Source organism: Crocodylus porosus, unplaced genomic scaffold (assembly GCF_001723895.1).
Source record: "Crocodylus porosus isolate Cpor-Errol unplaced genomic scaffold, CroPor_comp1, whole genome shotgun sequence".
Lineage (NCBI taxonomy): Eukaryota > Metazoa > Chordata > Crocodylia > Crocodylidae > Crocodylus > Crocodylus porosus.
In genome coordinates this window covers 161,889,622-161,899,022 of record NW_017728886.1, presented here as the reverse complement: position 1 = coordinate 161,899,022, position 9,401 = coordinate 161,889,622, and the positions used below count along the sequence as shown (strand labels likewise).

General features: G+C 43.1%; 1 protein-coding gene across 3 annotated transcripts in view; it reads left to right on the top strand.

Annotated features, from left to right (window-relative positions):
• The first annotated feature begins 8,206 nt into the window (after positions 1–8,206).
• The window catches only part of KIAA0319 (KIAA0319 ortholog), a 105,306-nt gene continuing 104,111 nt past the window's right edge, over positions 8,207–9,401 (top strand). For all 3 annotated transcript variants that reach the window (XR_002102819.1, XM_019544320.1, XM_019544311.1), the window contains exon 1: positions 8,207–8,406. The gene's annotated coding sequence lies outside the window, so the exon portion shown is untranslated. The remainder of the gene's footprint in view (positions 8,407–9,401) is intronic.

Genomic DNA, 9,401 nt, shown 5'->3' with positions numbered 1-9,401 from the left:
GAGATTGGATTAGCAAGAAATGAAAAGGCGAGAGAAGAAAGGTGAGCATAACTTTCATACAGGCATATAAGGTCTATTTTGAACAAAACCACATTTTCCCCCAGTTGTATAGATATAGAGATTGAAAACCCCATTTAAGGTTCTATGCTCACTATGTTAGCTGGCTTTTTTCTGTATAAGATTGTGGTGTAGACAGCACTAACAGTTTTTATATTGATGGGGCTACTGCAGGTAGGCCTCTGGGCTACATACAGCCTGAGGGTGAATCGATTCAATCTTCACAGTTTAGTGCAAGCTGTGTAGAATAAATTGATAAACAAGTGAACAGATATTTACTTCTGATTCTGGAAATGCAGCCACATGTCTGCAGTGGCTCAGGCCAGAAGCTGGGGTGGGGGGCTCTAGATCGTGCCTCCCTGCTGGGCTGGAACAGACAACTTGGGCGAAAGTAGCCTACGCACCCTGTGAGGGGAGGGTTTACAGGGAGATGCAAAGCATCCTGGGATGTTGTGGGACTGTAAGTTAACCTGAATCTGGAGGGGATCTGGGACAAAAGTTCAATAAACCAATTTAACCTTATATCAGTTAAATCTGATACTAAATCCATCCAGGTTTACCTTAAACTGGTTTCAGCCATTTTGAAAGCAGTTTATGTGCACTGAACTTCTGTTGCGTTACAGAATTGAACTGGTTTCTGATCACTTATACCAGTTTATGTGAAACTTCTGTCCCTACCTTAGGTGATGAGTATAACTACATCAAGGTAAAAAACACCTGTGCTTTATTTCCGCTAGGATGTCATAGTTTATTATCTCAAGGTAAAAGAATACACTTTTTGTAGTAAAGATAAAGCCTTTGATGCTATGTTTGCTGGCTATATTATACCTTGGTGGGAGTCTAGGGTCATGCACAAACCTTCAGTTTGTACTGGGAGAGTTGTTGTTCTCCTAGTAGAGACCACAGGAGTACAGATATTTGGGATTTTTCTTCCAGAGCAAGAATGGCTGCACCAGCAGAAAAATAACCCAGGAATAATCAAGGTTAAATGGCTTCTGGTAAAAGGAATGCCTGTATGTGTTTCCTTCTGAGAGAAACCACAGTACAGTCCTCCAGCATCCCAGGTTGCTTTGCTTCCCCTCCTTCCCCACAGACAATGTGTTGCTCAAGCTGGATTCTACTGCTTCAGCCAGCAGGAAGAAGAATGCTCCCTCTTCATGATTCCTACGTTGTGCTGCAGGGAGACAGAGGCTGACCTTGAGAAGTCTGGATGAGCCAATCAGGGCTGCCCCATACACTACTACTATCTTTTTCAGGCTAACTGATGGCACCCGCAGAGCATCATAAGATGCATGCATACAGGGCCCCCCTGGCTAAATGTCTGTTTAGGAATCTCCAGGTAAGTTTTTCTACCAGGAGAACAAAGCTGGGAGAATTCTCCCAGATCATTTGAATGTATGCCCACAATAAATTGATCTAAGTAAGATAGATCACTTTAAAGGACAACCTAGGATACTTGAACTCGCTAATGTGAATGAATCTATTTTGTCTTCACTAGCACTGCATCGTAGGTCACGTTAGCACAGGAAAAGTGCACCTATTTCAAAACTGCTTGAGAATGACTAGCTTTAAACTGAATACAAATACAGGTTTCCCTCGCTTTATGTGGGTTTTCTATATGCAAATTCACTCTTTATGCAATGACCCTTTTTATACCAAAAATGTATTATATGAGAGGTAAAGTCATTCTTATGTGATCAGTGTGGTGGAAGCCTGCAATCGGCTGCTTTGTGGGGTGCATTGTGGGAGTGACGCCATAGGCAGAGAAAGAAAAAATTATTTGTAGGGGGGCTGAGCTGGGTGGTGGTGCCCAGGCCAGCTTGTGGTGCTGGCCTCTGTAGCCTGGCCTGGTTCAGCCTGTGGCTGCTGTTCAAAACAACTGATGTCTATGCTTCTGGAGCTGCAGCTGTGCTTGTGTGTCCTGTCTGCTGTTGGTGAGTACCAAAATTATCTTGTAAAAGTGGTAGAAATGGGTCTGGGGGTCAGTACAGTCTAGGTCTTGGAACGTATCCCTATTCGTTACATTGTAGAGTGGGTTCCCTTTATGTGAATTTGAGTTATGCGCCATTTTCCAGGAATGCGTGTACGGCATAAAGCGAGGGAAACCTGTGTGCCAAAATGTTACATTATGACACTTAGGCTTACATAGTACTGCATCAGCAATTAACTTTACAAAATATGTAGTAGCACAACTCTATATATGCAGTATTTTCCTGCCTAAATGACCTATAAAATAAGATAGCATTATAAACCGTCCATTTTGACCGAAGGGGAAATAATCTCTCTACCTTGATGAGGATAATATGTTTTCATGGAAGGAAGGAATGTACTGTGTCATTCTGACCTACTGTGTTAATAGAATTCTACAATGCTATTACAGAGGAATAGGCAGGAATCTGCCTACTTACTGTATGTACTTCACAAACATGTGCTAAGATATAAACTTCCTCTGAATTTGGAAGGTAAGCAAGTGAGTATGATCCCAGCAAAGCCAAGCAGGCTTGAGTAATGTGAAGAAAACACCTGCCAGTGGCTTTCAGAAGTTTCCACAATCATTGGAAAATCAGAATAAGACTATATTAAACAACTTTAAAAATCTTCCCCAAACCATCTCTCACCCAAGCTAGCAGATTAAACATAACACTGTTGTATAAAATAGGAAGTTCTTTGAAACAAGGCACCAAAACAAATTGCAGCAATCTAACAAAAGTAATGTTCCCTTAAGTAATCAAGCTATCTTATTTCCTAAATCTTCCTGAGATGACTTTCTTGCGATGGCTGGCCCATTAGAAATTTCAGTGCAGTTGGTTTAGTTGTGGCCACAACCATGTATATGAGAAACTAAGCCAGGGACAAACTGCTCCTTCTCCAAAGTAACCCAAGTCATGGGAGCAGTTGTATTTTTACTAAATGAAAGGAAAACTGCTCAGTAGTGTCATTTAGTGGTGATGAAAGGTGTGCTTTCAAATTAGGCTTCCAGAATAACTGAATGTTTACAGACTGATCTGCATTGAGAGAGATATCTGGACATCTTGTGTGATCAAATGAATTAACTCATTGTGGAGGGCTGAACACAGGTAACTGGACTGACATGTACATAGAATTCTACTTTTTGAAGTTTTAACTGTCCTGAGATAGTATTACTGCATACAGAGCCCATTATTTCATCAGTACTATGAAAAGCAAGAGCTTGCTCAGCTCAGCTTCAAGTATTTATATCAAAGTTCCTTTCCACTTCTGTTCCTCTCTTGCAGTGTCTCTGGAGCTTACACAGTGCGAGTTGGCAATATCTGCTATTACTATTTCCCTGATTACTTTTGAGTTTGAATGTGAACAGTTGCAAAGAAAATCTTAACTCCCTGTGTCCCTCACACATCTTAGCCCTTCAGGGTTAAACATATCTTATCAATCTCTTTGACCATATACACAAAAATAAGTTAGATAAACTTAATACAGTGTTAATATTCATGATATTAATGTTTAATAAACCTATCAAATAACTTGTTTTTAACTTTACAGCAGGGTGGGATAGGTGCTAAGGCACATAATTGACAGTACAAGAGATTGCAATTTTGAGGCTATTGCAGAAGCATTCATAGCATAGCCTGACAAATTCTAACAAAATCTGCAAATTCTGCTAAACACCTTGTCACAAGAGCAGGAGAAAGGAAAGGAAGTTTTACAGCAAATGTGGGGGGGCTTTAAAAACTGTTGACTTTTAATAAGGGGTGGTGATCAGCCTTAAAAGGTTGAGTAACATTGAGGTAAACAATACAGGGGGATTTGCAGACCTGGAAAGCAAAATCATCAGTGTAGCAACCTATCTTGTTTAGCTTGTAAATTTATTGCTAGGCATGATGATAGGATTATCCCCTTAGGCCCATTCATATACACCCAACAGTAATCCAGTAATACATATTAAAGATTCCTTTTTCTAACAGTCTCATGGAGCAGACCCCAGGTTTACTGAATCCTCCAACAAAATAAGATGGATGCAACCCCAAGAAATTTTATCTTTCCATGACTAGTTTATAGATGGGGAAAACTGGAAGGGAAAAGATGGAAAGAAAGTAAAAAGGAGGGGCAGAAAATGCTGGCATAGTGCAAGATGCAAAAATGTTGCCTTTTAGGGCACTCCCTTAAATTGTTTCATGGCGGTAGAATATAAGTGATCATCCAGCCGTAAGTGCCTCAAGGAAACAATAGCTATATATTGAGGCAGAATTCAGGAATTAGCATAAAACATCAATGAGTGAAAGAGAACAGGCACTTGGATGACTTGGAGCAGACTTGGGTGAAGTATGTATAATTAGATACTTGAAAGTCTATGGTCTTTGCATTGTATTACTTGAAGTGAAGTTGCTTGCTTAAAATCTTGCTAAAGCATGAGGATATTTCTAAGTAAAGCTAGCTCTGTTTTTTGAAGACCTGCGGTTGAGCACAAAAGGCCTTCCTTCAGAATGAAAACAGGCCAATTATTTTGGAGGGTACCTGTGAAAACTCACCTCTGAAAGTTTTCAGTGCAAACTGCTACAGCCACTCTGCTGAATATGTGAATGAAGCAACATTTAAGGAGTGTGAAATAGCAGAAAATAACATGGTAATTATTAGTTAGTGAGAAAACACTGAAAATAAACTATTGTGATTTTTACACAGCTGGTAGGTGGAGGTGTTTGTTGCTGGATTACAGGGATAGGATCTGTAATCTGATCCTATTCCTGTTCAGGAGGAATTTTGGCAGTAGTGAAGGTTTGTATCTCAGCCTCAAGTTCCTCTTTTTAGGTTGTGGGAGCCATAATGAGTGTTGGATGTTGTGTACATCCTAGGAGTATTACATGGATAGGCTGCTCTTCAAAACCAATGGACCTGACCCCTGGCTACCATGAGTCCTATGTATGCCCATAGGGACTTCCAAATTGGATTAGCATAGGAGCCAATCTGGGGGTCGGACCTGATGATCTGTTTAGGTCCCTTCTGACCCTAAGCACTATGATCCCACCATTTCCTTAGTCTGCTCACATTCTGACTACCTGGCAGAGAAGTGGGGGTGCTGTTTTTTATCCCTAACACCTTTCTAAACGGGCATATGTTTTTGTTTTAAATCTCTGACGGTTCGACCGATTACCTTATTCTCCACAGCCACATTGAATACTTCGATGAAAGTGTCTCTGATCCACTATTTATATTCTAAATTAACAAATCTGAGTCACCTAAAACTTAGTTTTAAAACTCTTAGGCTCAATATCTAATTTTTTTTCCTGCAAGTGCCTCCTGCTATTTTATCTACAACTGCAGAAACCAGGTTTGGTTAAGTCTGTGGAAAGATAAAACTCCTCCTATGATAATCCTGTGTGGGATAAAATAGCTCAGCCAAAGCTTGTCAAAGACTAGAGCATTACCGGTGCTGATAATCCTATAATTGTAAATGCAAAAAATTAAGCCTTCTGCCTCTGCATTCAATTTGCTTTGAAACACCATGCTGTTTACTGTGTCTAGGTTCTCTGGGTGTGATCTTAAAACCAAACTCTCGGATTCTTTGGGTTTAACTTTTTAAAGCTCTTGTGGTGCTTCTGTAAGAGTTTGCCTGTAAGAGTTAGTAAGATTTCCCTTACAACACCATCCATGCAAGGTGGGGTGGTCAGGTGGCTGTTGCTCCCCACTTCTCAGGTACCTGTGTTTCAGTGGTGTCATAGGGATATACTTTATGATGTACTTTAGGCTCCTTTGATCTTAAATTTGACACACTGCCAACCGCATTAATTAATTAATCCAATTCAGCTGCGAATGTGATCAGCTCTTGGAAATCGTATTGTAAGCCTTGGGCCCTCTTGGTGGTTTTCTTAAAACTTGAGTTTCGGGAGTCATGCGAATTTGCAAAAATTCTGGCTTCTTTTCAGTAAGAAAAATTAAATTTCTTGTCTTCATAATTGCTGAGAAAAAAGGTGAAGGCAAATAAAAGAATCAACAATTTATTCTTTTTAAAAAGAATAATGATTTTTGCCTGCTTATGGGTGGCAATGTTTTACATATGGCAACTTCAAGAGTGCATTTTCCCCCTTTGATATTATTCAGTGGTGAATTAACTATATACATGGTTAATACTAAGATTTTTCTCAGGATTTTCAAAGAAGGAGCCATCCTCCTTTTCTCTGGCACTGTAATTTCAGGTAGGCTGGCACATAGTCACTGCCCTACCCCTCTCTTACACATCTACCCTGCTCTTCCCCTGACTTCCCTGGACCTCTCACAAAGGCAGCAGGAGAGCAAAACTGTCTCTTCTTGTAGTTGTTGCCTTAATAAGCCAACTTCTGGGAAATCTGGATTTTCCTGACGGCAGTCTCTTGGTGGAATGAAGCCATTTTGAGCTTACTGTAGCAACAGTGCTCTGGAAGTGGGAGTGTTTACTTCTCACACTGTTTTATGTGCATACGTTGGAGGTTGGGAGAGGAAGAGTGCAGACCCTATTTTGCCCTCTCAAAGATCCTGGGCATGGAAGAGGATAATGATCCATCTGTTTGGCATTGGTAGAAGAAACAGAATAAAGAAACACAGCCACCTAGTCTCCCCATTTTTTTTGTCCTCATCCCTGGAAGACAGAGGAAGGAGGTCACTGGGCGCCCATTGAAGACGGAAGCAATTAGTAGGGCTTAAAAGAGCCAGTGTTGTCTATTTAGCAATTTTAGGAGGATCTAGCAACATGTGGGGGTTAAGGACTCTGTATCAATTTAATATATGGCAAGCTTTATAAATTGTCTAGTGACATTTTTGGCAACTTCAAAAGTTCTACCCAGAGACCATGAATGACATCTTTAGGCTTTGGGGGCAAATATCTGCTTTCAGGAGTTAGGACTCCTGTGGAGAAAGAAGGGTTGAAGAATATTATAGAGTTAGGGGTCCTCTTAGAGGTTTCAATTTCTCATGCTCCACCTTCCAAACCGCCCTGCTGTGCTCATTTCACATGTCTTTCCTCATGACCGAGCCCTGTGTGGCTGACTTTTTGCAGGAGTGCTCAGAGATTGGTATGTTGGTTATGGCTGCTGTCTTACAGATGGGGGAATCTAGTCGCGCGCAGTTTCCCCACCTCACCTGCAGGGATTAGTTCCTGCTGCTGGTTAACAAATTCTGCTGCAAGCACCTTTGATGCTGTATTTTAGCCAGATTAAAAAAGGTGTTGGACAGAGCCCTGGAGGAAAGGGGCATCGGCAGCTATTGAGCATGGGAGTTAGGGGCACAACCTCTGAATCAGAACTTCCTAGAGCTTAAATGCTGAGAGGGGAAACAGTGGAAAAATCCTTGGTTATACTCGGTTCACTCTCCCTTTCAGCATTCGCTATGTGCAAAATACAGAGAAGTGGTAGGAGACACCATTTTATGAAAATAATAATAAAAAATCAGGAGACTAGGTAAGAAGGTCCTGTGGTGTGACCCAGTAAATGGCAATTCTTATGTTCTTATCTTTACCACCCAACCCCTTTCACTTGGCATCTCCTGAGTAGTGGTTCCTAAATCGGGGATCACGACCCTTTCGAGTGCTGTCAGAGGCCCATGGCTATTTGGCTACCTCAGGCTGGCCTGGACTAGGAGTGGGGTCATGAGCTGCAAGGCCAGAAGTGGCATCCCATCTCCAAACACAGGAACCCCTGAGCTGGAGGGAGGGGCTAGGGGATGCAGCTTTGCCCAATGGCATGGCCTGGCTCAGGGTACTGCACCTTCCTGCACCTCAGTTTCCCCCCTGTGTACAGTGGGGCTAAGAAGATGCTCCCTGCTTGCTGCTGGGGTTAAGCCGAGTGCAGCGCTCCACAAGACAGACAAGGTTCTTTGGGTAAATGTGCTATCTTTTATTCGACCAGCTAAATAGTTGGAAAAATTGTTCTTTGCAAGCTTTTTGGCTACAAACACGCTTCACAAGGACAAAAGGCCCAAGGGGTTGAGGGGATGTTAATGAGGAGCCCAGGCTCTGTGCTGCTCAGAGCATCAGCCTGAGGTGGGGTAGGAGAGAGCTTCACTTGGATCACTTAGGCAGGGGAGTGGGGAGAGTCTGGGTATCTCTGGGAGGTGATGATGCTGCGCTAACAACAGCGGCCGCTGGAAGGCGAAGGCAGGACCAGCCCTGGCTGCCTGGCTCCTGCCTGCAGCCGCCGTTGGGGATTCCAGGCGGCGGCGGCAGCAGCAGCAGCAGACAGCTCCTCTCTGAGTCAGCAGCAGGGACAAGGCATTGTGCCTCGCTGAGCTGGCAGCCCCCAGCCTCTCCTCCAGCTTGGCTTCCAGGCAACCAGAGCTGCGGGAAGAAGAGGAGCGGAAGGATGCTGCCAGGCCCAGGGATGCTGCCAGCCACCTCCTGCTCACCAGGTAGGGGAATTGCACCCCCCTGCCTTGCTTTCCCACCTTCTTGAGGTCTCTGTGCCGAATACCACAAAGGCTGCCTGCGATGCTGGAGCCAGGGAGCAGGTGGCTTGGATCGGAGTTAGTGCCATGCAGCCAGGACCTTGTGCCATGCGGCCAGGATGGGCTTGGTGCTGCATCCAGCAGTGACACATTTGTTATGGGTGGGGAACCAGGGAACCCCTCCCCACCCCCTTTCCTCCACAACCTTTCCCCCCCACCTTGCTCCCTGAAGCCTAGCTCAAAACAAGCAATAACCTGCTACCCGGGAGATGCATTTCCTCTTCAATTCAGCCTATTGCTTGGTGACTTGCATTCCTTGCTGGATCTGACACACAGGGAGCTGAAGCAAAGATGATGCTCTGATTGAAACCTGTCAGTGATTTTTTTTTTTTCCTTCTTTCTTTTCTTCTCTTTCTTCTTTCCCCTCCAACAATTTCACAAGTTTAAGCCCCAGCTGGGCTATCAAAAAAGCTAAGAGTCATCACTCCTGCTGTGTGCACTTGTGCATCTCTCAAGGAGGAGGCAGAAAATGCATGCTTCTTTAGCAAGCACGTTTGTAACCCCCTGCTCTTAGGAAACGCTTCCCCCTCTAGCAAGTTGGTATGAAGCAAAATGATTCTGAGGCATAAAAGGGGAGGCAGGGGGGAGGTAAGGGTGCAGGGGCTCAAAAAAGTTGCATTATGATCATGATCATTTAATAAAAAATAAAAAAAACCCTAATGAGAAATATAGTAATTTCAGATACATAGTAAGTACCTGGAAATTACAATTACAATAGTAATTGCATTGTTTTTTTTCCTCCATTGTGGATGTGGCAAATACATGCAACATGTTGGGCCAGGAATACCAGAGGCGGGGGAAATGTCACAATAGATTTCTAGCTGTACTGACCAGAGGGGAGGGTTGTTTTTTTGTTTTGTTTTGTTTTTCTTTTTTTTCCCTTTTTCCCCCTGGGTTAA